This window comes from Bubalus bubalis, chromosome 3 (genome assembly GCF_019923935.1).
Source record: "Bubalus bubalis isolate 160015118507 breed Murrah chromosome 3, NDDB_SH_1, whole genome shotgun sequence".
In the NCBI taxonomy this organism is placed as follows: Eukaryota; Metazoa; Chordata; class Mammalia; order Artiodactyla; family Bovidae; genus Bubalus; species Bubalus bubalis.
This window is the reverse complement of record NC_059159.1, coordinates 3,543,663-3,571,490: the sequence shown is the minus strand read 5'-3', so window position 1 is coordinate 3,571,490 and position 27,828 is coordinate 3,543,663.

Below are 27,828 nucleotides of genomic sequence, written 5' to 3'. Positions count from 1 at the left end.
GCATTGGCAGGCAGATTCTTTACCACTGAAGCCATCTCGCTGATGCTGCTTCCCAGATATTTCTTGTTTCTGCTGTTAAAGACGATGCATTCTCACCAGCTTTGCTACTTACTTTTCAGAAATTGGAAACAGTTATTAATATTTGAAGGAGATACTGCCTTCCTGTCACTGTGTCTTCAAAACTCAGGTCAAGTGTGTTAGGTTTACGTAGCGCCTGGAAGTTGCAGCAGATTGCTGCTAAGGTGATGAGAGATGGTCCAGGTTCCCCCAGGGGGTGAACCCGAATGGAGAATTAGGTTCACAGTTCAGCTTAAGGAGCCTCTGTTCACAGAAGTATCAGACTTGTGTGGTCCCTGCTCTTGTGTATTTATTTTTAACCCTGTGTGGGGGGTTGGCGGCTTCATCAGGCTTCCTAAAGCACAGGGTTTACTTGAAGGGCACACAGGCCTCAGAACTGCTTGGCCATCTCTTCTCACGGCTGGATGGCCCCTCTTTCTCGTATCTCAGTCCCTGTTGCTGGGCCTGTTCCCTTTTCTCCTTAATAACAACTGGCTGGTCACTTCCATTTCTTCCAGCCAAATCACAGAAGAGGTGAAGTTTCCTGCTCTCTCTGTTTAAGCCTGCTTCATTTGGTCAGTTCTCCTGCACAGCCAGGGTGTCTCCTAGGCCTTCCTGAGGCCAGATGGCTATTTTCCTGGTATGGCCAATCACCAGTCCCGTCCAGTTGAAAAAGACAAATTTAAAGATAAGGACCTGATACCATTTCTATAAAGCATACACGTTAAAAAAAAAAAAATCAGGCACTGATCTAAATGTTTTATGTGCCTGATCATATTTTAAATCTCTCCCACTCTAACTGAACCTATTCGTCATCTCAGTGAAAGCGTCTCGGTATTTAACTTTATCCTCCTCCCCCCAGGCCTTCTGACCTCCCTGAGCTTCTTTTGGCTGTGCTCCCAGCCGCGAACCAGTGACAGTCCTTTCAAACACGCTATCACCAGAAGCCTCCGTTTGTTTTATCCCTCGCTTCCTCAATTCTCCGATTTCAACTTGCTAACAAAAGAGAATCCCTCCGTTATAAGATCTTTCTGTATTTCACCTCTCCATCTCAGAATTTCTTTCCTATTAGTTTCCACATTCTTGTCCCTTTTGCTTTATATTTCATCTCCAGACTTCTTCTGCTCAGTATACACACATGTTCTCATCTAGTCAAATCCTGACGAGGAAAAGCAAAAGAATCCTGATCCAATCTTGCTTCTTCCTCAAACTACAGTCTCATGCTCTTCCCTCCTTCCACTGCTGAAAGTCTAAGAAGTGTAGCCCACACTCACTGTTTCTGCTGTTTTCACAAGTTATCCTTGACCTTAGCGGGCTCTTACCTGTTGTGACCACTTTGGAGAAAGTGTTCTCCAAGCCGACACAAAGACATCCAGCGTGCGAAGATCTCAGTGCTCTCTCGTCAGTTTCCAAGCACTCCGAATATTCTACAGCAGTAACATTTAATGCACTGCAGGCCGTTCTATATTCAAATCCACTGCTGCATTTAATTCTCACGTTGGTATTGCTTCCATTTTATAAGGGCTTCCCTTATGGCTCTTGGTGAAGAAGCCGCCTGCAATGTGGGAAACTCAGGTTTGATCCCTGGCTCGGGAAGATCCCCTAGAGAAGGAAATGGCAAGCCACTCCAGTATTCTTCCCTGGAGAAGCCCATGGACAGAGGAGCCTGGCAGGCTACAGTCCATGGACTCTCAAAAAGTCAGACATGACTTAGCAACTAAACCACCAACAGCCACCACTTGTGCCTCAGCTGGTAAAGAACCTGCCTGCGATGCGGGAGACCTGGGTTCACCTGCCTGCGATGCGGGAGACCTGGGTTCACCTGCCTGCGACGCGGGAGACCTGGGTTCACCTGCCTGCAATGCGGGAGACCTGGGTTCAGTCCCCGAGTTGGGAAGATCCCCTGGAGCAGGGAAAGGCTACCCACTCCATTGTTCTGGCCTGGACAGTTCCCTCATGTCAAATCCAGCTCTTTTGCCCCCATGGACGTTTAAAGCAATGGGAAATTGTCCTTGCGTTTTCTTGGGCACCATACTTCTGGTTCATCTTCTGTAGGTCACTGTCTGTAACTGTTTCATTAATCGGCTCCTCCTTCACTTCACCTTTCTACGCAGGTTTCTGCTGAAGTTTCAGTACCTGCTTCTTTTTCCTCTTCCCTTCACATCTGCTTCCTGGGGGAACATATCTATCCATATTGCCTATGTCTCTCTCCCAAATTACATTCTGAGCCCGCTCGTTTCCACTAAGGTCCAGGTTTTGTATTTCAGCCTCCACCTAAGCATGTCTCTATGGATGATTTTTGCTGGCACCATAAATTCAATATATCTGTGATTGAATGCATGATCTCACCTACAAACAAAGGAAACTAACAGAGTGTTCCCTGAGGCTCCTTTTCCTTGGTTACCGCTCTCATTTAGTCACTCAGTCCACCCAGCTAGTTCTCGTTCTTCAGTCCCTAAGTCGTGTCCAAGTGGCGACCCCACGGACTTCAGCGCCAGGCTTCCTTGTCCTCCACTATCTCCCGGAATTTGCTCAAGCTCATGTCCCTTGAGTCGGTGATGCCATTCAACCGTCTCATCCTCTTTCATCCCCTTCTCCCGCCTTCCATCTTTCCCAGCATCAGTGTCTTTCCCAATGAGTTGGTTCTTCACACCAGGTGGCCAAAGTATTGGAGCTTCAGCTTCAGCATCACCATCCAAATAAAAGTCCAAATAATTTTGAATTTTCCTTTTCTCTCAGAAACCTATGATTTCCAATTCTGAACTTTTTCTAGAAAGTCTTGTTTCCACTCATATGTCCACCATCCTAGTGCAGATACATGTTATTTCTCATACAGATTATTCAGGTCCTCACTGAAAATGGCTTTGCATTCATCCCTTTTCATCCCAGAGGGATCTAGCACATGACCCGGTCATGTCACCCCTCTGTGTAAAGACCTCAGACACTATCTATGATTTATATACACAAGGTCACATTCCTTTCCTAACCTGTGGTTCCAAGCCACCCACTATCTGACCCCAACATAACTTTTTAAAATCATGTCCCACTAGATCTCACTGTGTGAGTGCACTTTCACCAAACTGGACAAATCACATGCTAAACAAACAATCTGCTTTCTCCCTTCTGGAACTCTGCTGATGCTTCAGCTGGGGATCCTCTCATCTCCACTTATAACCACCCCCCCACCCACTAAGCTGTTGTTGTTCAGTCACTCAGTTGCCTCTGACTCTTTGTGAGCCTGTGGACTGCAACACACCCTGCTGCCCTGTCTTCTACCATCTCCCAGAATTTGCTCAAACTCACGTCCATTGAGTCAGTGATGCCATCCAACCATCTCATCCACCCACTAAGTACTGGTTTCTGTACTAGTTCTAATGTCTATGCTGCTAAAAATAACCAGGAAACTGAGGGCTGCCTGGCCCTTCTCTCATAGATATAAAATGTATTCTAGAAATATCAATGTGCCTCAGGACCATTGCAGTTTTGAAATCAGCACATATAACCTGTTTGAGGGTAGAAAGGACAAGAATGTCCATTCAGAAGACTGGGGCACTTACTCACCCAAAAGCAATCTTCTCCTCTTTGCCAGGTTCTGTGAAATGACCATTTCTCAGTCTTCACATAAAGGATTCATGATTGTCAATAGACTTCCCGATTCCCCAGGCCTCTGGCGAGAACTTTCATCTCTTTGATTCCAAACAACTGTCAGTTCTTGCATCTCTGATCCCCTTCACCTAGGTTTTATAGAATTCTGGGAATTACCCCAAACAGGGATGTTTTGGTCCTTAAACAGCTGTTTCAGAAACTTGACCCAGTGGGGGTCTTCCCTGGGGGTCCAGTCTCTTCCCTGGTGGTCCAGTCTCTTCCCTGGGGGTCCAGTCTCTTCCCTGGGGGTCCAGAAGCTCCACCTCTCAAGGCAGGAGGTGCAGGTTCCATCCCTGGTCAGAAAACTAAGATCCTACATGCCACAAAGACTTAAAAACCACTTGACCCAATGGACTGGGGTGAACAGCCTTGTCTCTCAAAACTCAGGCCCACCTGCAACTGTAGAACGGGGTCCTTCATGAACATAAGCTTTGTGATGTGATTACTTAAGATGAGGCCACACTGGATTAAGGCCGGTCCAGAGATGGGAACACCAGACCACCTGATCTGCCTCTTGAGAAATTTGTATGCAGGTCAGGAAGCAACAGTTAGTACTGGACATGGAACAACAGACTCGTTCCAAATAGGAAAAGGAGTACATCAAGGCTGTATATTGTCACCCTGTTTATTTAACTTATATGCAGAGTACATCATGAGAAACGCTGGGATGGAGGAAGCACAAGCTGAAATCAAGATTGACGGGAGAAATATCAATAACCTCAGATATGCAGATGACACCACCCTAATGGCAGAAAGTGAAGAGGAACTAAAAAGCCTCTTGATGAAAGTGAAAGAGGAGAGTGAAAAAGTTGGCTTAAACCTCAACATTCAGAAAATGAAGATCATGGCATCCGGTCCCATCACTTCATAGGAAATAGATGAGGAAACAGTGGGAACAGTGTCAGACTTTATTTTTCTGGGCTCCAAAATCACTGCAGATGGTGACTGCAGCCATGAAATTAAAAGATGCTTACTCCTTGGAAGGAAAGTTATGTCCAACCTAGATAGCATATTCAAAAGCAGAGACATTACTTTGCCAACAAAGATTCGTCTAGTCAAGGCTATGGTTTCTCCTGTGGTCATGCATGGATGTGAGAGTTGGACTGTGAAGAAGGCTAAGCACTGAAGAACTGGTACTTTTGAACTGTGGTGTTGGAGAAGACTCTTGAGAGTCCCTTGGACTGCAAGGAGATCCAACCAGTCCATTCTGAAGGAGATCAGCCCTGGGATTTCTTTGGCAGGAATGATGCTAAAGCTGAAATTCCAGTACTTTGGCCACCTCATGCGAAGAACTGACTCATTGGAAAAGACTCTGATGCTGGGAGGGATTGGGGGCAAGAGGAGAAGGGGACGACAGAGGATGAGATGGCTGGATGGCATCACTGACTCGATGGACATGAGTCTGAGTGAACTCCAGGAGTTGGTGATGGACAGGGAGGCCTGGCATGCTGCGATTCATGGGGTCACAAAGAGTCGGACACGACTGAGTGACTGATCTGGTCTGATCTGATCTAAGTCCAGTGGCTGGCATCCTCAGGAGAAGGCCCCATGGGCCACAGACACACATGGAGGCAGAGATTCGAGTGAGAAGTCTAGAAGCCAAGGAATGTTGAGAGCTGACAAGAGGAAGCCAGGGGAGAGGTGTGGAATAGCTTCTTCCTGCTGACCACTTGATGTCAGACCTCTAGCCATCAGAACTCCGGGGAATCAGTTCTTACTGTCTTTAGGCATTCCCTTCCCAGTTTGCAGGATTCTGTTCCAGCAGCCCTGGGTGGCCAGTCGGTTCGGTCAACCCTGGACTCAGAAAAATGCCACCCAGCTTAGGTCACATCACATCTCCTGCACTTTCGGGGGGGTTACCTTTTTTAAAAAATAGTCCCTGACACATCCCAGAAAGTCACATCTGCATCTTTTTTGGTGAGGGGACAGACTTTTGGAAGTTTTCCTGAGAGTCTGCTTTCCCACCCGGCCTGCCACCAGCGCCCCCCTCTCCGCCCCACCCCGCACAGGACTTCTCTCTCCTCTACCAGCATCATCCCTAAGCTCGTCCAGGGGAACTGTATCTGCAGCTTCTGAGAGAGTCGGTCAGGACATCAGACGCCAACTCCTTGGTCATCCAGTGCCTCTGGTCAGAACACACATTTCTGCCTATTGCAACTTTATTGCCTCCTCTGCCTGGTGGCTCAGATGGTAAAGAAACTGCCTGCAATGCAAGAGACCCAGGTTCGATCCCTGGCTCAGGAAGATCCCCTGGAGAAGGACATGGCCACCCACTCCACTATTCTTTCCTGGAGAATCCCCACGGACAGAGGAGCCTGGCAGACTGCAGTCCTTCAGGTCACAGAGTCAGACATGACTGAGCGACTAACACGCTGCCCGTGACACTTATCACATTCTGACTTCGTTGAAGCTGGTTGCACACAATTCTTGCCTTCCGCCCACAACTGATTAAAACTCTTAAAGACAGGCTGCAGATTTCATTCACATCCGTGTACAAACCAGCACCTTTGGTAATACATGCATTCAATACCCATCTATTTCCAGCCCACAATATAGCAAGTAGGTCTCAAGGTAATTAGTCGGTGTTTGGTCAACAAGCCTTGGATCAAAATGTGATATCTGAAGCTTTCCTTTGCCTCCTTCTAGCCTGCTGAAAAATAAGCCTAGACCTTTCTTTGCTTCAGCTTCCCTACCCTTCTGGTTAAATTATTTGCTATCAGACACCACTGACACCCCTCCTTTTTCTTTGAGGCAGGAAACAGCCCCCAGCATACATTAATCTGAACCCATTCCACTTCTAAATCTCAAAGACCAGAGAGCAGAGGAAGCTGGAGAGAGGCCAGAGGGACCAACTTTATTCCTCCTCCTGTGTTGTGTCCCCCATGTCTAATCTTCCCCACCCTACCAGGTGATTTAAGAATTTCATCCTTTCTTTGGACTGGAAGAGGAAGCAGGGGCTGGAATTAGGTGTACATAAACTGCTGAAACGGCTTTCAATGGACTCTGAAGGCTGAGCCAGACTATTGTGTGGATCGAGCCGCCCAAGCCTCTCATTTGAGAACGAAGGTCCGCACGCTTTCTCTGGCACAATGCCTATCAGCAGAATCACTGAAGCCAAGGCTCAGAAATAAATAACTGCTCTCTCCAAGCAGGAGGCTGGTAAACAATGCAGACACTGAGCTCTGCCAAGAGGAAGAAGCACATAAAGCAGGCAACTGCTGAATCCGATGCCAAAAGGGGGAGACTTCCACTCTAATCACTAAAGCTTTCAGAAAGCTAAATCAGCCCCGAGAGCCGTCAAGCTCCGGCAGAATGACGGCGGCAGGGAGATCAGTGGTTCCGATGTTCCCGTTCACATGAGATTCCTTCAAGGACCTTCTAGATTTGTCAGATCATCAGACCCTGTCTCAGATGCTTTATCACAGCTTCTGATGCCGCACCGCAGATTTGTGACTTAATTTAACTGCCCCAGATGATCTGATGCATGCCCACAGTGGGAAAAAAACACTTAGTGGTCCTTTCTGGCTCATATGCCTTTTCCAGTTACTAAATGGTGACCTTCAACTAATCTCTTCTTATTACTGGAGTGTAATTGCTTTGCAGCGTTGTGTTAGTTTCTGCTGTTCAGTGAAGTGGATCAGCTTTATGTGGACATGTATCCCCTCCCTATGGGACCTCCCACCCCCGACCCCACCATCACACCCTCAGCTGAACCCCCTGTGTCTTATAACAGGTTCCCACTAGCTAGCTAATTTATGCATGAGAGTGTGATTGTGTGTGTGTGTGCTCAGTCATGTCTGACTCTGCGACCCCATGGACTGTAGCCCGCCAGGTTCCTCTGCACATGGGATTCTCCAGGCACGAATACTGGAGTGGGTTGCCATTCCCTTCTCCAGGGGATCTTCCTGACCCAGGACTGAGCCCTCATCTCTCACGTCTCCTGCATCGGCAGGCGAGTTCTCTGTTCCTGTGCCATCTGGGAAGCGCAGAAGTGTGTATATGTCACTTCTAATCTCTTAAGCCGTGAAGCCAGTTCTCTCAACACTAAAAAAAGAGATGATAATAGTACTTTATCATAGATCTATATGAGGATTGAATAAAATAGTGCATATAAAGGGCCAAGCAACATGATTGTTACACAGTCATTGCTGAATAAACTCCTGCCAGAGAGGCTAATTTCCTATTAGTTGGAGCTACCAAATGCATGTCCACACTTCCATCAGAAATTCTATGTTATTAATTCTCATCGTAAAACGTGGTTGCTGTATCAGCCATTTCCTGAAGGAGATAAAATATAACTCTATAATGAATATTACTTTTATTTGTTGAAATACTTGTAGAGTGTTTGATCCCCAGGAAGTTATCATCATCAATGGTTTTACGAGTGTACAGAGAGTCATTTTTAGGTGTGGAGCAAGAGAAAAGTAAATATGAATGCTTCTCCACTGTTCAAAGATGAAGGTCCTGAGATCAAAGAGCCGGAGTGACGTGACCACATCCCTGGAGACAGTGCCAGAGGCCACCTTGCTGATAAGGCAGCCGCAGGTGCCTCGCACCTGAGTTCCCCTCTGAACGCCTGCTCCAGCGCTCTGCAGACAAGAAACACTGCCGAGTGTCCGAGAATTATTTTATGACCCCAATAGTCATTGTTTCTTTAGTGACTGAAGTCTACACCTGTCATGCTCGCGGTTTTGGTTTTTTTTTCCTCTTTTTCAATCTGGAAACTTTCCTTTCCTTAGAGACTCCTAAATAAGAAATTAGAATAATATAAATGGAGATTTTTTTTTTTTTAAAGGTGGTTACCTCCTTGTTGAACTCCGGGCCACCTCAGCTGTTAAAACAGAGAGCCTGCGGGGCTCCTTGGAGTGGGAAATCCCCGACTATCTTGGGGAGCTTACTCAGTGACCAAAGGGGATTCTACAACTTCTCTGCACACACACACACACACACACATGCAACCTAGCCTTTACCCACCTCCTCTGTCTGCGCAGATCTTTTATCAGCCTGTTGGCTAGGCTTTGGCAATGGGACCGTAGAAAGCTCAACCACGTAAAAGCACCTAATACGTCTGCTCATAATTTCTAAAGTTTCACACCAGCTACAAGACGGTGGAGCACTTTGCTTTCTGTAAGAGCTTTAACAAAGCAACTTACTGCCATCCTTTGATAAGAGTATATTTTATAGATCATATAACTTTGTCAGTTTTTTAAATAGTCAAGCTGTGCAATATTCTCCCACCCCCAAGTGTTTTGTGGTTTCCTAGTAACTATTTTGTTCTGTTTTATTTTTCTAGACCATCAATTTGGTTAAAATTGCATTCCATGGTAAACATATGAGAGTTCAAAACAAGAAGAGGCTTATTCAGTGTGTTTCTTTGGATATCATCACCCATGTCCCAAGGACAGTATGGGAATTTCAGTGTAACCCTTGTGTTCATATGGTCCTACATAACTTTCCCTTTATCATAAGTTATTTTGTCAAGAAAACCAAATCGTTGTCTGACCACTGTGTAGGGACATATGCTGTTATTTATTTAAATACCTAACACAATAATAATTTTATTGGGGAAAATTTTGTAAGACTATATGGGCTTCCCTGGTGGCTCAGATGGTAAAGGATCCACCTGCAGTGCTGGAGACCTGGGTTCGATCCCTGGGTGGGGAAGATCCCCTGGAGGAGGGCGTGGCAACCCACTCCAGTATTCTTGCCTGGAGAATCCTGTGGACAGAGGAGCCTGGTGGGCTGCAGTCCATGGGGTCGCAAAGAGCTGGACGTGACTGAGCGACTAAGCACACACATATGAAAGTATGGGAGTATCTCAGAGGGAAATGAACGAAAAGTGATCAGCTGACGTCTCTAGAAAGTACTCAAAGCGGTGCTGGGTGACAGACACAGGTGTGAGCCACATGTGTGATGTTTAAGGGGTCCAGTAGCCATACTTCAAAAGAAGTAAAAAGAAACAGGCAAGATTATTTAACCCAGTGTATACAAAAGTTTATTTAAATACATAATCAACATAAAAATTATTACTGAACAATATTATTATACTTTCTTTTTTATTATGTCTTAAAAATCTGGAGTGTATTTTGTAGAATGTCTCATTTTCGACTCACCACGTCAGGTGCCCACTGGCCAAGCTTGGCTGGTGGGTACTATATTGGGTAGTGATAATCTAAATACATTTTTAAAGGAAAAAATAAGAAATCCAGGAGAAAAGTCAAATGATGGTAAGACTTAAATAACGTAGATAGAGAGGGATGGATATAAGGCACATTTATGACCTTATTTTTAAGTCTAACAGGACAAGACACAGAGTGAACACATTTATGTTATTACAACACTAACCTATGAAATACAACTTCGCTTAAATTGGAGAAAAGGCAACTTTTCTATGATTTACTGTTTTTTAAAAGAATTATCTCCCCTGCCACCATTAACGTGGGTTTGTAGATCTAAACAGAAGAGCAGTGTAGACACATGGCAGGTATTTCATGAGAATGTGCTTTAACTTCCGCAGTTTGTTCAGAGTTGTAAGAAATTCAAAACCATTAGACTTCTTTGCTGGGCAGTAAGTATGGTGTATTGGAATGAGCCAATTAGGCCTGGATATCAGTTTGCACGGTCAGTGAATTCCTGGTCTGAACCTCACTGATTTCTGTGAAATAGGCAGTGACCCCAGCCTCACAGGGTGTGGTGATCTGATGAGACCAGGTCCCTCGTTGTTGTTCAGTCACTCAGTTGTGTGCGACTCTTTGCCACCCCATGGACTGCAGCACGCCAGGCTTCCCTGTCCTTCACCATCTCCCAGAGCTCGTTCAAACTCATGTCCATTGAGATAATGATGCCATGCAACCACCTCATGCTCTGTCACCCACTTCTCCTCCTGCCCACAGTCTTCCGCAGCATCAGGGTCTTTTTCCAATAAGTCAGCTCTTCGCATCAAGTAGCTAAATATTAGAACTTCAGCTTCAGCATCAGTCCCTCTAATGAATATTCAGGGTTGATTTTCTTTAGGATTGACTTGTTTGATCTCCTTGCAGTCCAAGGGACTCTCAAGAGTCTTCTCTAGCACCACAGTTCAAAAGCATCAATTCTTCAGTGCTCAGCCTTCTTTATGGTCCAACTCTGACATCCATAATGCGATGTCTAATTCACAGCAGCAACTCAGAGAAGAACTCTTTTTTACCTCCTTGACTCTATTCCATAGTGAGTTGTGGTCTGCTTGGTGAAAGATAGAGAATGTGTCCAAAAGAATCCTCAAGCAAGGCAAGACAGACTTTAAAGCTAGTGTGAAGCACAATTTAAGAGCCCTAGAAAGTAGGAGAATGAGGACTGAAGACAGCCTGAAGGAGATGGGATTTGACTTGCTTTCACCGTCATGAGCCTCACTCTGGACATGGGAAGGACACTGCCGGTGGGAGGATGAGGCACCGGTGCTCAGCCGTGCCTGTGGCGGGGTGAGCAACCGAGCCCATTTGCTTGGAACCGAGGTGGGCCCCAGCAGGCAGGACATTCCAGGCTAAAACTGGTGCAAACTGGGCTGGGACTCTAGCAGAGGATAAAGAGGAGTCTTGAAGACACACTTCTTTGAGTTACAGCTTTGCTAAATGAGACTTCAAGTGAATTTTCAATGTTTCTTTCAAAAAACGGGTTTTCACACCCAAAAAAGTAGGAAGAGGGAAAGAACAGCCAATAGAGGGAAAATGAGGGTGAAAGCTACAGACACACTCTCTACAGCCAAATATAATAACTCAGCCTTTTATCTTGTCTGAATTCATTTCCTCCCTATGTATGAATTAACTCTGAGACTTGCAGCCAGTATCTCCCACGTAAGAAGCTTATCTATTAGCTCCCTAGGTTTTCTTGGTAGAAACACTACTCTAAACTTATAACCAGTAAACTTGTAATGCTAGGCATGATGGAATAAAGGCATTGTTATAAATGTTCACGGGAGGAACTAAAAAAAAGAAAAGGGCTGTGGAAACTCAGTGACTATGAGTCTCCATGCACAAGAATATGGATCATATTCTATCTGTTTAAGGGAAAAGGAAGAAACACCTTAATTACGCTAATGGCTTACATTTTCTTTTCATGTAATTACAAGTCTAAAGTTTTTCTTTGCTGCTAATTTTGTATGAAACATATTCTTGCTAAATATTCCCTTACCATACACCTAGAGATGTTTATTTACACAGATGCAGGGTATTGGAATTTAAGGGGAGGGGGTCATTGAAGCCAGAACCCAAGGCCAACCCCTCTCCCAACAGTAATTTGTGGTTTTTCCTACATTTAGTGGTTACAAAGGAGCCTTAGACTCTTTGGTGAAGACCAATACTGCACCATTATTTTATGTGAAATTTTAGGGGAAAATATCCTTACTCTCATAACCCAATAAATATTTTAGCTCACTTTGGGTGAGTCTCGTGGTGGTTAGGAAGGGGTGGACAGAATCTGGTGTCACATACGTGAAACCCAATTCCCACAAAAGCGAGCTGCTTGTCCAGTTTCTTATCTCAGTCGTGAAAACAAACTGTGTGTGTCTGGGTGTAAAATAAGGTGGTAATAAAATAAATCAGGCAACGAGCCAAGTTTAGAATCGATTTCCTTTTTGTTTTATTTCATGAAAACTACTACGTGAAAATATTTAAACAAGAACAAAATACCCACTTATCTACACAATGTATAATTTATATAACAAAATATATGGAAGTATCTATGAACAGAAGCGTTCATGCAGATGCTGTTCATGTTGAGAATCATAAAAAGAGGGAAATATTTGTTGAAAATAATAAGGGACTGGCCTGGGAAATGTAGAATTTCAGGATGTTTGAAAGTATGATTTAAGTCATAGCCTTGTGATTGGAACCTCTGGACACCATTTTCACTCTCCTTCACCGCTAGCAGAACATTGTAAGCAAATAAAGAAGAACAAAAAAGTCATAAAGGCAATGATACATTGCATTCTGACTGAAAAGGAACAAGGGAAAAATGATGAAAAAATAGATCCAGCTAGGCAAAACAACAACAACAACTCTTGCCTGTAATGTGGAGAAAGAAAAATGCCATTTCATGGTCATGGTCACTGGATCAAGGACTTGATTTGGTCTTCAAATTTGTTGTTTCTCTCCTAAAAGTTTAGCTCTAGAGTGTAGTTTTCAATGAATGTTTGGGTAGAAAAGCAATCACAAATTTAATCTCATGTACAATGGGAAATATCTATGATTTTTTAAAAAAGTGTTTTCTATGGAATATCAGTGGAGAAAACAGCAGCTTTGGGAGTTTGTAGCATGGACATGACAGTGACTTATCAAAATTTTGTTTTGAGGTTGATACAATCAGTACAATGTTTTACGCTCCTTTCAAGAAATTATGTATTTTGTTTGTATGTATATATGAAGCACACAATTGCTTGGTGGGAAAGGGGGTATGCTTTTTGATCGTTAAAAATGACATGGATAAAATATTTAAACGTTGATAAGGTAAAAGGTAAAATTGTTGGTGAAAACGTTGGTAAGGTAAAATAAAAAAGGAAAAGCATGTCTTGATTCCACCTTAGCAACATGCAAATGAGCCTGTAATCTCATGTCTGTTTGGCCATCTTCTTCTTGCTTCATACAATGATACTGTTTTGAAGCCTTTTGCAATCCTGTATGATGTGGAAGCTTCCCTTATTTTACTTGCTCCCTGGGAAGGCTCTGGGAACACCTTGCCTGCCGCCTTGTGGTTGCCAGTTAGAGACCAGGTTTGCCTGTACAGGTGAATGCTGTCAACGCTATAATCGTGCTGCTTGGTTTACAGGTAACTCGGTTCCAGCTTCCCCATAAGTCTTTGCTCCTTAGTACACACTGACATATGTTCCAGAAGTGAAACAAGCAGAGCACAGAAACATGCCCACCGTATCCGGGATCCTGATCTGCGACCAGGTGACCTGGGCAATTACTGGGAGAAGGAGGAATTAACGATAAAAGGCACTAAGCAATTGGTTTGCCATTGGGAAATAATGAAACTATATCCCTATTTTACACAGCATGTAAAAAGGAATTGCAGAAGGATTAATGATCTCAATGTAGACTTCAAATTTCTGGTAACAATAGGCTGAGTTGTTGAGTCCAAAGCTCTTGTGGAGAGCAGACGCAGAATAAATTGGTTTTATACTTGTAACACATTCTAGGTTAAAGGGAATCACTTGATAGCCATAAAAATTTCGGTTTACCAGAAAAATCTAACAGTTCCAAATGTGTATGAACTGGGACTCCCCTTGTGGTCCAGTGGCTTAGACTCTGTCCTCCCAATCCAGGAGGCCCAGGTTCCATCCCTGATCAGGGAGCTAGATCCCACATGCCACAACTAGGAAGAAATATCAGCTAAAGACCCTGCATGCTGCAGCTAAAAAGAACCTGCGTGGTGCAGTGAGCATCGAGATCTTGTGGGCTGCAACCAGGACCTGCAACAGGCCTTAGGTATTGGATAGTATATTAAATATGTGTTTATTTAATATGTGATAATAAATGATATATATTTAATGCGTATGCCATTAATATATATTTAATATATAATGGTATATAAAATATATTATATATTTAATAATATATGAATTTTAAAAAATAAATAATTGTATGTGCATTAAATGACATGGTGCTAAGATACACTAAGCCAAAATAAAACTAACTGAAAGAGAAATGGACAAAGTCATAGTTATAATGGGAGCTTATTGTTTAGCTCTTCTGGTAGTTGCTACCCCATGAAGACAGTAATATCAGAAAAAATAGATTAGATACCACCCTATGGCAGAAAGTGAAGAGGAACTAAAAAGCCTCTTGATGAAGGTGAAAGTGGAGAGTGAAAAAGTTGGCTTAAAGCTCAACATTCAGAAAATGAAGATCATGGCATCCAGTCCCATCACTTCATGGCAAATAGATGGGGAAACAGTGGAAATAGTGTCAGACTTTATTTTGGGGGGCTCCAAAATCACTGCAGATGGTGACTGCAGCCATGAAATTAAAAGATGCTTACTCCTTGGAAGGAAAGTTCTGACCAACCTAGATAGCATATTCAAAAGCAGAGACATTACTTTGCCAACAAAGGTTCGTCTACTCAAGGCTATGGTTTTTCCTGTGGTCACGTATGGATGTGAGAGTTGGACTGTGAAGAAGGCTGAGTGCCGAAGAATTGATGCTTTTGAACTGTGGTGTTGGAGAAGACTCTTGAGGGTCCCTTGGACTGCAAGGAGATCCAACCAGTCCATTCTGAAGGAGATCAGCCCTGGGATTTCTTTGGCAGGAATGATGCTAAAGCTGAAACTCCAGTACTTTGGCCACCTCATGCGAAGAGTTGACTCATTGGGAAAGACTCTGATGCTGAGAGGGATTGGGGGCAAGAGGAGAAGGGGACGACAGAGGATGAGATGGCTGGATGGCATCACTGACTTGATGGATGTGAGTCTCAGTGAACTCCGGGAGTTGGTGATGGACAGGGGGGCCTGGCGTGCTGCGATTCATGGGGTCACAAAGAGTCGGGCACGACTGAGCGACTGAACTGAAGTGAACTGAACTCAACAATTTAATATACAAATCTGACTTGCTAAACACATGTAGACCGCTTCAGTAATTAACTGGAGAATTCATGTTATTTTTGAGCACTGAAGAATCAAGCATAAGTACTGACTAAAAGATATTACCTTGAAGTTGGTAGGACTATATTAAAATAATTTCTCTTCAGCAGATAACACTGTTGGAATGGTGACGCTCTTTGTCAGGTGGTGACTGGCAGAAAGAGGGAAACTATTAGAGAATGAATAATGTTCTTGTTTTTTGAGTCCCAGTCTCCTCTGTTTATTTAGTTTGTGCAGACGCATCATGATAAGCATTTAGGTTTATTTTTCTGAGTGTATGTTATAGTATATACATAAATGCGTACATTTAAGTCTTCCTTAGTAACTCAGATGGTAGAGAATCCACCTGCCATGCAGGAGACGCGGGCTTGATCCCTGGGTTGGTAAGCTCCCCTGGAGAAGGAGATGGCAACGCACTCTAGTATTCTTGCCTAGGAAACTCCATGGACAGAGGAGCCTGGTGTGCAGCAGTCCATGGGGTTGCAAAGAGTAGGACACGACTGAGCAACTAACACTCTCACTTTCATACATTTAATGCATACGTTATTAAAAGATGGCTTACAGTTGCCTCAAAATTGGAAATACTAAGGAACAGATCTAAAAAAGGGGACAATATCTCTGAGGAAAAAATACAAAATGTTACAGAGAAATTTTCAGAAAACTTAGACATGGTGATAGATAATATTCATGGATTGAAATCTTAATATTGTAAAGACTTCAACTCTTCAATCTAGTCTCTGCATGTAATGTAATCCCAATAACAGTCCAAAGTTTTTCCTTTTGATAGACCATGACAAACAGATTCTAGAATTCACATGAACGTGCACAAATCATAAATAGACAAGAATTCTAATAAAAGACAATGTGGGAGAAATTCCTCTTCCTGATACCAGGCCTTATTGCAAAGCTATAGTAATTTAGTAATCAATCAATGTGAAATTTACACACAGATAAACATAGGTAAATGCAAAAGTATTCGAGAGCTCAACAAAAGACTATATGTGTGTGTGTGTGTGTGTGTGTGTGTGTCACACACACATACACAGTACATGAGCGAGGTGCTTGCCTGCTCAGCCCCTCAGTCGCGTCCGACGCGCTGTGACCCCATAGGCTGCAGCACCCTAGTCTCATCTGTCCATGGAGTTTCCCAGGCAAGAAACTGCAGTGCGTTGCCACTCTCTTCTCCAGGAGACTGTAATACAGCACAATTAGGATAGAAGGTGCACATTTTAAGTACTTTGCATTTTATTAATTATATTATTATTCTTTACTTGTCATTTTTATTTTCAGCTCCAGAAATACTGAACTATTAAGTATGTTGCCAAGTAGCCTTCACTCAGGTTGTGTAAGTGTTAAGGCTTTTAGCATGGACACACACAACACACACAGATACACACATCAGGATGACACCATGACCATTCATATCCAGCCCCAGAGAGATGAAACTGCATTCTGTCACTTAAAGATACATATATAGGTGGTAAACCAACGATGAAAGAAAAGGAAATGATTGTTAATGCAAGCGAGGATAGCCGTTACCTTGGTATGATGCTCGGATGAAGAACGTGACACCCCTGAGTTGAAGATGATGTTCTTTTTCTTTGTTAAAGTTTCAAGAAACATTATTCGTATTTAATTAGGTGTGGTGTATGTTACTGCACAGACATTTTATTCATTTTTCCACATGTAACACATTTCCCAATAAAATTTAAAAACATTTAAACCAAGAATAGTAGAACTTTTTTAAAAAATCAATTTTCAGTTTTAGCAATCATTTCTAGCCTAACAGCCTCTTCGGTCCATAGGGTTCTCAGGCAATAATACTGGAGTGGGTTGCCATGCCCTCCTGCAGGGGATCTTCCCGACCCAGGGATGGAACCCGCATCTCTTACGTTTAACCTGCATATGCAGGCAGGTTCTTTACCTCTAGTGCCACCTGGGAAGCCTGTAACATACACTGTGAGTATGTGTGTTAGCATTCAGTCATGTCCGACCCTTTGAGAGTCCATGGACTGTAGCCTGCCAGCCTCCTCTTCCATGGAATTCTCTAGGCAAGAATACCAGAGTGGGTCGCCATTCCCTTCTCCAGAGGATCTTCCCAACCTAAAGATTGAACCCAGGTCTCCTCCGTTGCAGGCAGATTCTTTAGTGTCTGAGCCACAAGACTGCAGAAGATAACACACACTATTAATTACTTATTCAATTTCAACTTTTTATACTTGAAGAAAAGTATCTCTTTTGTTTACTAACATTTTGCCAGTTCTGAGAAGAATGTTCTACATATAGCAGATGTTGATAATTTATTTGTTCAATGAATTAATTGTACTTCTTTGTATAAACTGTAAATGTTTTAAGAGTTTGGAGAAGAGAAGGGCAAGTATTTCTCAGAGGAGTTAGAAGTTTGAACATACACAATTCCTGCTTGTATTTCTTGTGCCATTTGTGGTTGAGATCAAGCAGAAAGAAAAACACCCACATTGGATAGAGGTATGGAAAATAGGGTTTAGAAGAGAGACTTTCTTCCTTCAGAATAAAAGTCATGGTTTCTAGATGGTCCCCCATCATCCATTTGGAGTATAAAATAAAGATCTTTCCTTCTCTTTTTTTTGGGAGATGGTTTATGGTTCCCATTTCCCACCATACTTTCCTTGAAGGATTATTTTCCTTCCTAAGCTCCTTCTCCTACGATGTCAAAGACAGTGGAGTGATTAGCTTCATAGACTTCTGATTATCTATTCATACTCGATTTTTTCCCTTCTACAATAATTGTTGTTCAGTTGCTAAGTCTTTTCCGACTCTGTGACCCCAAGAACTGCAGCACACCAGGCTTCCCTGTGCTCACTGTCTCTAGGAGTCTGCTCGAGCTCATGTCCATTGAGTTGGTGATGCCATCCAACCATCTCATACTCTGTTGCCCCCTTCTTCTCCTGCCCTCAGTCTTTCCCAACATCAAGGTCTTTTCCAATGAGTCAGCTCTTTGAATCAAGTGGCCAAAGCATGATGCTATTAGGTGCTGAGATTTGGGTGCAAGTAACCTTCTGTGTCCTGAATTCAGCCATACTTGAACCAAGGTGCTATCTGTGGACTTTTCATTATTATAGGAGAATACTTTCCAGCTTTCCTCTTCAGCAAGGTTGGGTTGATTTTTTGTTTATTTGTTTTTCATCTATAAGTAAAAGACCCCTATCTGATACAATGAGCTGGAATTGCAATCTGCAGATGTATCAGAAAAAAACATTCTAGACAACAGAATGGGCAGTGACACAGAAATGTGGGCATTCGTTCTGAAAAAGGGAATTAATCTTGTATAATAATCTGAGAATTATTAGACCTCCTTGAAAGGTTGGATGAGTGTTTCATCACCTACACTCGTTCATGTATTCATTCTGAGGGGTTACAGGTGAAGGGTCCAGAAAACCAGAACGTTGCGTTTCAGATCAGTAGCCATCACTTAATTCCACCTAACCTCAATTTTCCAGTCTTTTGAAAAAGAAACAACAGTAGGAGCAAACTCTTCAGCGTTTTATGATGGTTATGTGAGTGATACCTTCAGGGAAGTTAAAATAGTCCACAGAATATTGTTTAAACACTCAGTATATGAAGCAATTATAATCCTTTTACTGATTGGACCAAGTGCAGGACCCTGTACTTAGAAGGGTACCCTGCTGAGTTTAAAGTTCTGCTGTGGCCATCTTGAAATTCATAATAATTTCTGAGCAAGAGGGCTACATTTTCCTTTTTCAGGGGCCCCGCAATTTAGGCAGCATGTCCCTGGAAGGATGTTCCTTTGCATCGCAGGGAGTCATGGTTGAGGGGTGAAATCAGGGACTTGTGGGGCTGGAATCACAGGTCTAAACTTAGGCAGCTCTAATAAAAAATCCATGACCTCCCATAAATCATTCAGCCTGCTCTTCTCTTATCCATTTTGACTTCATAATAGCTCTACTGTCTGTTTCTTTCCACTTATTTAATTCACAGATTCACCATCAGCTCTGGAGTGAAAATTTTCAGTAGTCTTTTCATTTATCTTGCTGTCTCAAATTTTTTCTGAGTCAATTTGCCTTTTCAAACTGCTATGTTTGTCCAACACTCATTGGAAGAAAACAGATCCACATCAAAGTGACTCATAATAAAATTTTAGGACACACACACACAAAACGAAGGCATCTTTAAAAAGTTTTAGGAAAAAAAAATAACAGAGATAAAGCACAATAAAAACAGAATGAATGGGATTACTGGGAACAAGAATACAGAAGAAACATGTCTTCAAAATTCTGGGAAAAAAAAAATCCAAAACAATATGATCCTAGCCAAGCCATCAGGAAGTGTAATAGTGGAATCAATATATTTCAGAACCTCCCAACTCACAAAAAATAAATTACCTGCCACACATCTTTTGTTTGTTTGTTTTCAGGAAGCTCCTGGCATCATTCTTTGAGGCAGTATTCCATAAGAGGATTTTGTAGGATTTATTAAATAAGAAAGAAGGGAGGACAACTCCCAGGATGAAGGGAAAGAGAAGTCTTAGGAAGACAGCTGGTGTCTCAGACATAAGCAGCACCTCACACAGACTGAGGCAGAAGGGAAACGATGACACGAATACACAAACACACAAGCATACACACATGTGGAACTGATCAACTATCTAATACGAGAACCATATACAGAGAGAAGCTGTACTGTTATTTCTTTTTCTGGAAATCTCTGAAGTCAAGTAAGTTAAAGTTCCATGAGAAAAAGTGCAAAGAAAAACACAACAGAGACAACTATCATGAGAAGTCTTGAGAGTCCCTTGGACAGCAAGGAGATCCAACCAGTACATCCTGAAGGAAATCAACCCTGGATAGTCATTGGAAGGACTCATGCTGAAGCTGAAATTCCAATACTTTGGCCACCTGATGCGAAGAACTGACTCATTGGAAAAGACCCTGATGCTGGGAAAGATTGAGGGCAGGAGGAGAAGGGGACGACAGAGGATGAGATGGTTGGATGACATTACTGATTCAATGGACATGTGTTTGAGCAAACTCCAGGACATAGTGAAGGAGACATGAGTTTGAGTTAACTCTGGGAGTTGGTGATGGACAGGGAGGCCTGGCGTGCTGCAGTCCATGGGGTCGCAAAGAGTGGGACAAGACTGAGTGACTGAACAACAGCAATCGTGAAAACATAAAAATGCACAGAACAGAATGACAGGCAGTCTTAAAGTGCTGTGTGGCTCAGCTATAATATAAACAAAATATGCTTAGTCACAGAAAGATGTGCACTGAATATTAATTTAACCAAAAACTTGGGGGAGTAGAAAGGAGGGTGGAGGGGGTCCACCCATCTCCCATGTGTTGAGTGATAAGTACCTGAGTTAATTCTCCATCAGCTGTAGAGAAAAATGAAAAAAAAATGGGCAAGATTTTAAAAAATATTCATTATAGATATATAAGCATCTGCCTGAGACATATGAAGATCAATACCATCAGAAACAGCTGCTGCTGCTGCTGCTGCTGCTGCTAAGTCGCTCAGTCATGTCTGACTCTGTGCGACCCCATAGATGGCAGCCAACTAGGCTCCTCTGTCCCTGGGATTCTCCAGGCAAGAACACTGGAGTGGGTTGCCATTTCCTTTTCCAATGCATGAAAGTGAAAAGTGAAAGTGAAGTCGCTCAGTCGTTCCCGACTCTTAGCGACCCCATGCACTGCAGCCTACCAAGCTCCTCCGTCCACGGGATTTTCCAAGCAAGAGTACTGGAGTGGGGTGCCATTGCCTTCTCCATCAGAAACAGCTAGAGTGGCTTTAACTGTTGAGCCAGGAGTTAAAGATGAAGACCAGTGGAGTAACAGACAGCTGTTTTTCATTATGAAGTCATCTAGTACCATTCAAGTTTTTAAAACTTTTCTTTTTTTATTGTGAGTTATAATATACATACAGAAAACTGCATAAAACATACTTGGAGATTTTAACAATATAATACAACAAACATCTGTGTAACCACCACCTAGGTAAAAAATTAGAACATCGCCAGTTCCTAGGACTTTGGCCACCTGATGTGAAGAGCGGACTCATTAGAAAGGACTCGGATGCTGGGAAAGATTGAAGGCAAAGGGAGAGGGTTGGTGACAGACGATGAGCGATGGTTGGATGGCATCACAGACTCAATGCACATGAACTGGAGCAAAGTCAGGGAGAGAGTGGAGGATGGAGGAGCCTGGCGTGCTGCAGTCCTCGGGGTCACAGAGATTCAGACACGACTGAGCCACTGAACAATAATAGGACCCCCGCTGCCTGTGTGCTCTCTCTGAGCAAAATTCACTCCCGATCCACCCTGACAGGCAACGCCGTCCTGACTTTTGTGATCATATATTTTGCATTGATTTACATTTTTTTTCACTTACGTTCACATCCCTCCACAGAATAGATTCTCATGATTTTGACTCTCTGAGCCACCAGGGAAGCCCATAATCTACTTAAATCAAATTTAAATTTTGAAATGCAATATTTTGCCCATACAAGTATAAAAATTGGATTAATGCACCTTCCACTATAAAGAATTATTGAGCCCATCGGCTTCCCCACGTTGATATTTTCATAAGAAAAAAATGTATTATTACTCATTTCTCCCAGATGCTTGTAAATATACCTTTACCTTGAAACTCCATGGAATGCCCACAGAATCTGTACAAGGAGTACTTATATCACTACACATTTAATGACCAAAGTCTGTTTTTAATATCATGTGCTAAAAAGCATACTAAAATATGATTCTGACAGTAATTTCCACGAGCCCTACGAGACTAACAGGAAAAGAAGATTCTAAGACCTGAAGGAAAAAAGATGACAAGAACAAGTCACTTGTAAGGAAGAATGAATATTTACTACTTCAGCCTCTACCACAAATTTGGCATTTTCAAACAGTGGTTTCCCTCCAGGGTGAGTATCAGGGTTGATTTTGGGGATTTCAAATAAACCCAGTAAAAAGCATCCTCTTCACCAGAGAGGGTAAATTAGTCTTGGAGATGGGGAGATGGTAGCGAGCGTGTATATTTTTACAAACAAACAAATGAGCGTCCATGACAACGTCAACAGGCTCTTCAGACCATCTGGAACTTAATCTATTCGCTGTCCGTCCTGGTTTACTATCCCTGAGCAGAAGGGGTTTATGAAGGCCGAGAGAGACACTCCCAGCCTCTCGCTTGACCCTTGGGATCCGGTCTTCTTTTCTTGGCTGTGTGAAGAGCGGCCCCCACTTCTAACTCCTTGGAATCCCTGACTCCGTTCCCAGCTCTGGCCCTGCTACCTGCTCTAGACAGCCGGACGCAGTATTCTAAGGCAGACCACTGCTACCCCTTCTCCACCTTGCCCAGAATTATTCATCAATGCTCATTCTAGGCTGTGGAACTAAAACACGAAAGGACAGAGTCCTGTATTAGTGGAGGCCAGGGACGCAGAGAGAGTGCCAGTTTGGAGCGGGTGAGTCTTGCCTCTGTTGCTAGGGAGGAGCTTCACCCCGTGGTCAGCGGGAGCTGGGAGCGCTGACTCATCGAACCTTCCTGACTCCTCTCTGACTCACCTCACGGCCTGGGACGAGTGCCTCTACCGCTCCGGGCCTCACTGTCCCCTCCTCCCCTACCTGGTCCTTCCAGGTCTCCCTGAGATTTCAAGCATTTGCCTTTTTAAAGTGATTAAACCCTCCAGGAGAAGCATTTCAGAAGAAATGCTGGTTGTGGAATTCAGGGGAATTATCTGAGTCAGGCTTTGCAAACAGAGGCACTGAAGTCAGTCTCTTTTTGTGTATGTGGTAGTGGATTTTTTTTTTTTACTTTATTTTTTAACTGGAGGAAAGTTGTTTTACAATGCTGTGTTCGTTTCTGCCTTACAACAATTCGAATCAGCCATAATTATACACACATCCCCTCTCTCCCCTCCCATCACCCCAGCCCTCTAGGTCATCACAGAGCTCGGAGCTAAGCTCGCTGTGTTATATAGCAGCTTCCCATCAGCTATCTATTTTACACATGGTCATGGACAGAGGAGCCTGGCAGGCTACAGTCCATGGGGTCACAGAGAGTCGGACACAGCTGAGTTAGTAACACAGGCACTGTATGTACCTGGGTGCTGCTTTCTCCATTTGTCCCACTCTTTCCTTCCCCCACTGTGCCCACAAGTCCATTCTCTATATCTGAATCTCCATTCCTTCCCTGCAAATAGGTTCATCAGTACCATTTTTCTGGATTCCATGTATATGCGTTAACATATGATATTTGTTTTTCTCTTTCTGACTTGCTTCACTGTCTATAACAGGCTCTAGGTTCATCCATCTGAATAGAACTAACTCAAATTCGTTCTTTTTTATGGTGAGTAATATTCCTTTGTACCACATCTTCTTTATCCATTCGTCTGTGGAGAGCCGTCCAAGTTGCTTCCATGTCCTAGCTATTGTAAATGATGCTGCGGTGAGCACTGGGGTATGCCTGCCTTTTTCAGTTAACCTGCGTTTGTTGGTTTTTCTTTTTCCGTCGCGAGTTCTCCTGCTTTTCTTTCCTCTTTCAGTGCTGCTTATGGCCAGGTGCTCTCTTTTCCTTAAGGCACCTTGTGATCAGGTTACATCCCAGATGTGCTCAGAAACCTCTCGGACAACCTGTTTGTCAGGCTGGGATTTAAGCCCTCCCATCATCAGATCCCAGCCCACCTTCCCATCCTGTGTTCTCTGTTCCCATTCACAAATACTGTGACATAGATGAACTGGTTGCCCAGCTGTTTCTCAAGTAAGTACCATCTCCTCAGGACAAAAGAAAATGAAAGTGAAGTCACTCAGTCGTGTCCGACTCTGTGATCCCATGAACTGTAGCCTACCAGGCTCCTCTGTCCATGACAAAGATCTTGTCTTACTTGATCTTGTGGCCTGGGATCAAGCTCAAGTCCTCCTCTATCATCATTGCGTAGTACCTGTTAGATGAAAGAGTAAATAAATGAATGGATGAGTAAGTGGATGGGCTCTCTTTTCTCCTCTCAAAATGTCTTTAAAATGTGAATTCGCCCTGTGTTTTATGACCCATCTCAAATGACATCCTCTGCAGAAGCTTCCTGGACTCTTGCCATGGGAAGTGGCATTTACTGCTTTCGACCTTGTTTGTTCTCATGACATAACTCTGTGTATTGAATATACATGCATATATCAGCAGTGGTTAAGAATCCACCTGCATTGCAGGAGACACAGGAGATATAGGTTCAATCCCTGAGTCGGGAAGATTCCCCTGAAGTAGGAAATGGCAACCCTTTCCAGTATGCTTGCCTAGAAAATCCCATGGACAGAGGAGCCTGGAGGGCTACAGTCCATGGGGTCACAAAGAGCTGGACATGACTGAGTATGCGTGCATGTATATATCATGGCCCTCATATCAAAGTCCCTTGAAGGGAAAGGGTATAAATACTTTTCAGCTTTGTACTTTTCTCCAGAAGCATTTTGATAATTACTGTTTGCATACAGTCTGTGTGTGAACACACATGCTTTAAAAGCACTATAACCCCATTTTTACAATTATTCTTCACTTCTCAGTATCTCCTGTTGTGTGGGAGCTCTGAAATTTAGCCAGCGTCTTCCTCTTCTGTGAAATAAAGAAGTAGGGCCAAACGATCCATTTGCAGCTTGAGATTCTGTGACCTAGGCACAGAGTTCATTAGGTAAAGACTGCTGGAATGAAGACATTTAATTTAAATGCATTACTAAAAACATAATGAAGTTTTGTTGTCTTCTACTGCCTGATATTTTGGTTTTCTTATAAGTCATTAAGAAAGTTAAATTTTTCATAGGTTTTCTTATTTGGCATTTTCTGTTTGCTAATTTTCAGGAATGAAGTGTTTCCAAACTACATTAAATAATAAAAACCACAGACTCAGAAAAAGACCTTAGAAGTTATATACTCTGATCTTTTCACATAACAGAGGAGGATATTGAGGTTCTAGAATAGAAATGGGTTTGCTCCAAACAACATAAAGCTGAATAAGAAATCCCAACGAAGGATCTCATTCTTCTGGATAAGCAAGCAAAACAAACCACAAGAATTATTCATTTCCTTCTTCCTGATGACAAGTCCAAGCTCTTTTTTTGTTGTTGCTGTTGTTTTCTCCATGTCCTTTTTAAACACTTGGGGGAACTAAAATTTAGCCTTTTGGTTTCAGCAGCAGCCCTATGGTGTCTAAAGCATATGGGCCAAGTTCTACTCATACTCAGTACACATCCATTGTCAAATGGAGGCAGGGACCATATTCCAGCTCCAGCTGAAAAACTGGGCAATAAATGAGAAAAGCAACCGTGTGAGTTTTGACATTCTTGGAAAGCTCACCGTATCTCAGGCCAGATTTGCGTCCTCTGTAACTCCACAAGGGAATTCCCAGAAGACATATATTTTCTTTCCTTGACAAATGTCTCAAATTAAAGAGCAACAAAGGAAAATGGTTGAAGCACCAAGGGTGTGATATTTTAAGAGATTTAACTCTGTCTTTGGCTCTTGCGAGCCGAATCGTTCACGGTTCTCTACAGGGAGAACATATGTCGATCAATTTGTATCACATTAGGGCTCCAAGGGCGCCGCTAGCAAGGTCATCTATTTATTTGAGGTTTAGTAATGAAGTAGATGGATTTTCTCCCCACCCCTACCCATTTTTCTAAAAGCCCCAGCTATCTTTTATTGTTCCCCATGGTAGGTGATCCTCTTAAGGGAAGCTCAGTAGAGAAAGCAGAGTCCCTGGTGCTGATGCATGCTGACATCAATCATATCCAGCCAAGAGAAAGAGACTTGTAGGCGATTCATAAAGCAGATTGAAGACAATCAAAAGCCCTTACTAACCCTTAAGGGCTTCCCAGGTGGCGTTAGTGGTAAAGAACCCATCTGCTAAAGCAGGAGATGTAAGAGACATGGGTTCAATCCCTTGGTTGGGAAGATCCCCTGGAGGAGGGCATGGCAGCCCATTCTAGTGCTCTTGCCTGGAGAATCCCATGGACGGAGGAGCCTCGTGGGTTACAGTCCATGGGGTTGCAAAGAGTCAGACGTAACTGAAGCAACTTAGCACACACTAGCCCTTAAGACTTAGCATTGACAAAGATGTCCCCCCACCACCATGGTAAGGAGCACTGATGTTTTAAATCATGGCTATAATGGACTCTTGTATGAACTGAGGTTACTACCTCTGAAACACTAAAGTTATTACAAAGCACTTTCTGCAAAGGGTCCTTCTGTCTACATTAGCAAGAACTGTAATGCATTTCATTCAAGCTCACTTTCTGTGTTCCTTTCTCTTTTTTTGCATGTGTTGAAAGGATGCTGAATCTGAATGCAAAGAAGTTTCCTGAATGTAAATTATAACAAACTTAGAGAGGTGTTGAGAGCAACAGTGCAGATACTTAACATATGATGCGTGGTAAGTACTGATCTGATACCGGGGATTATTTAAACCCTAAGACGTTTCTTTGGGTTGAGACCTATTTTTAATTTCTAGGAGGCTTCACTCATTCACCTTCACATTCAGCCTGTGTCATGAGAAGGGCTCACTACCTTCTTGGTAGGGTTTGGATTGGATTTTTATTTCTCACCCCCAGTTCCACATGTCTACCAAGTTAAGATAATCTAATTAAAATGAGGCTGCCGTTGACCTTTTCATCTTATTTTATTATTTATTTATTTTTGGCTGTGCTGGGTCTTTGCTGATGCACGTGGGCTCTCTCTAGTTGTGGTGCGTGTGTGTGCTAAGTCACTTCAGTTGTGTTCTGCTCTGTGCGACCCCATGAAGTGTAGCCTCCAGGCTCCTCTGTCCATGGGGATTCTCCAGGTAAAGATAATGGAGTGGGTTACTGCCCTCCTCCAGGGGATCTTCCCCACCCAGGCATCAAACCCTCGTCTCTCATGTCTCCTGCACTGGCAGGCGTGTTCTTTACCACCAGAGCCACCGGAAACCCTAGTTGTGGTAAGCAGGGGCCTGCTCTCTAGTTGCGGTGGTTTTTCATTGCGGTGGCCTCTCTTGTTGCAGAACACGGGCTCTAGGGCACGAACTTCAGTACTGGGGCACATGGGCTTAGTTGCTTTGCAACTTGTAGGATCTTCCCAGACCGGGGATTGAACCCATGTCCCCTGCATTGGCAGGTGGATTCTTAGCCACTGGACAGCAGGGAAGCCCTGACCTTTTTTATTTTAGATACTGCTGAGCTAGTAAACACCACTGTCTCAGTTTCCTGCCTCCTACACCCCCTTTTCCGCTCCTGCCCACAGTGAAATGAATTAGCCAATATCTAAATATAATAATGGCGACTTTTACAACATTATAGGCCAGACACAGATCGAAGAATTTACTGTCTTGAATTCCGATAATCCTTGCATTTCTACGGTCTCACTCTGTTGTGAATGGCTGATAAAGATGAGAGAAGTCAAGGTAATTTGATACAGATGATGAGATGTGAACTGTGCAATAGGTTGGCCGAAGTCAAAGAGATAATAAGTAGGAGGCCAGCAACTTGAATCCTACTTCAAGGA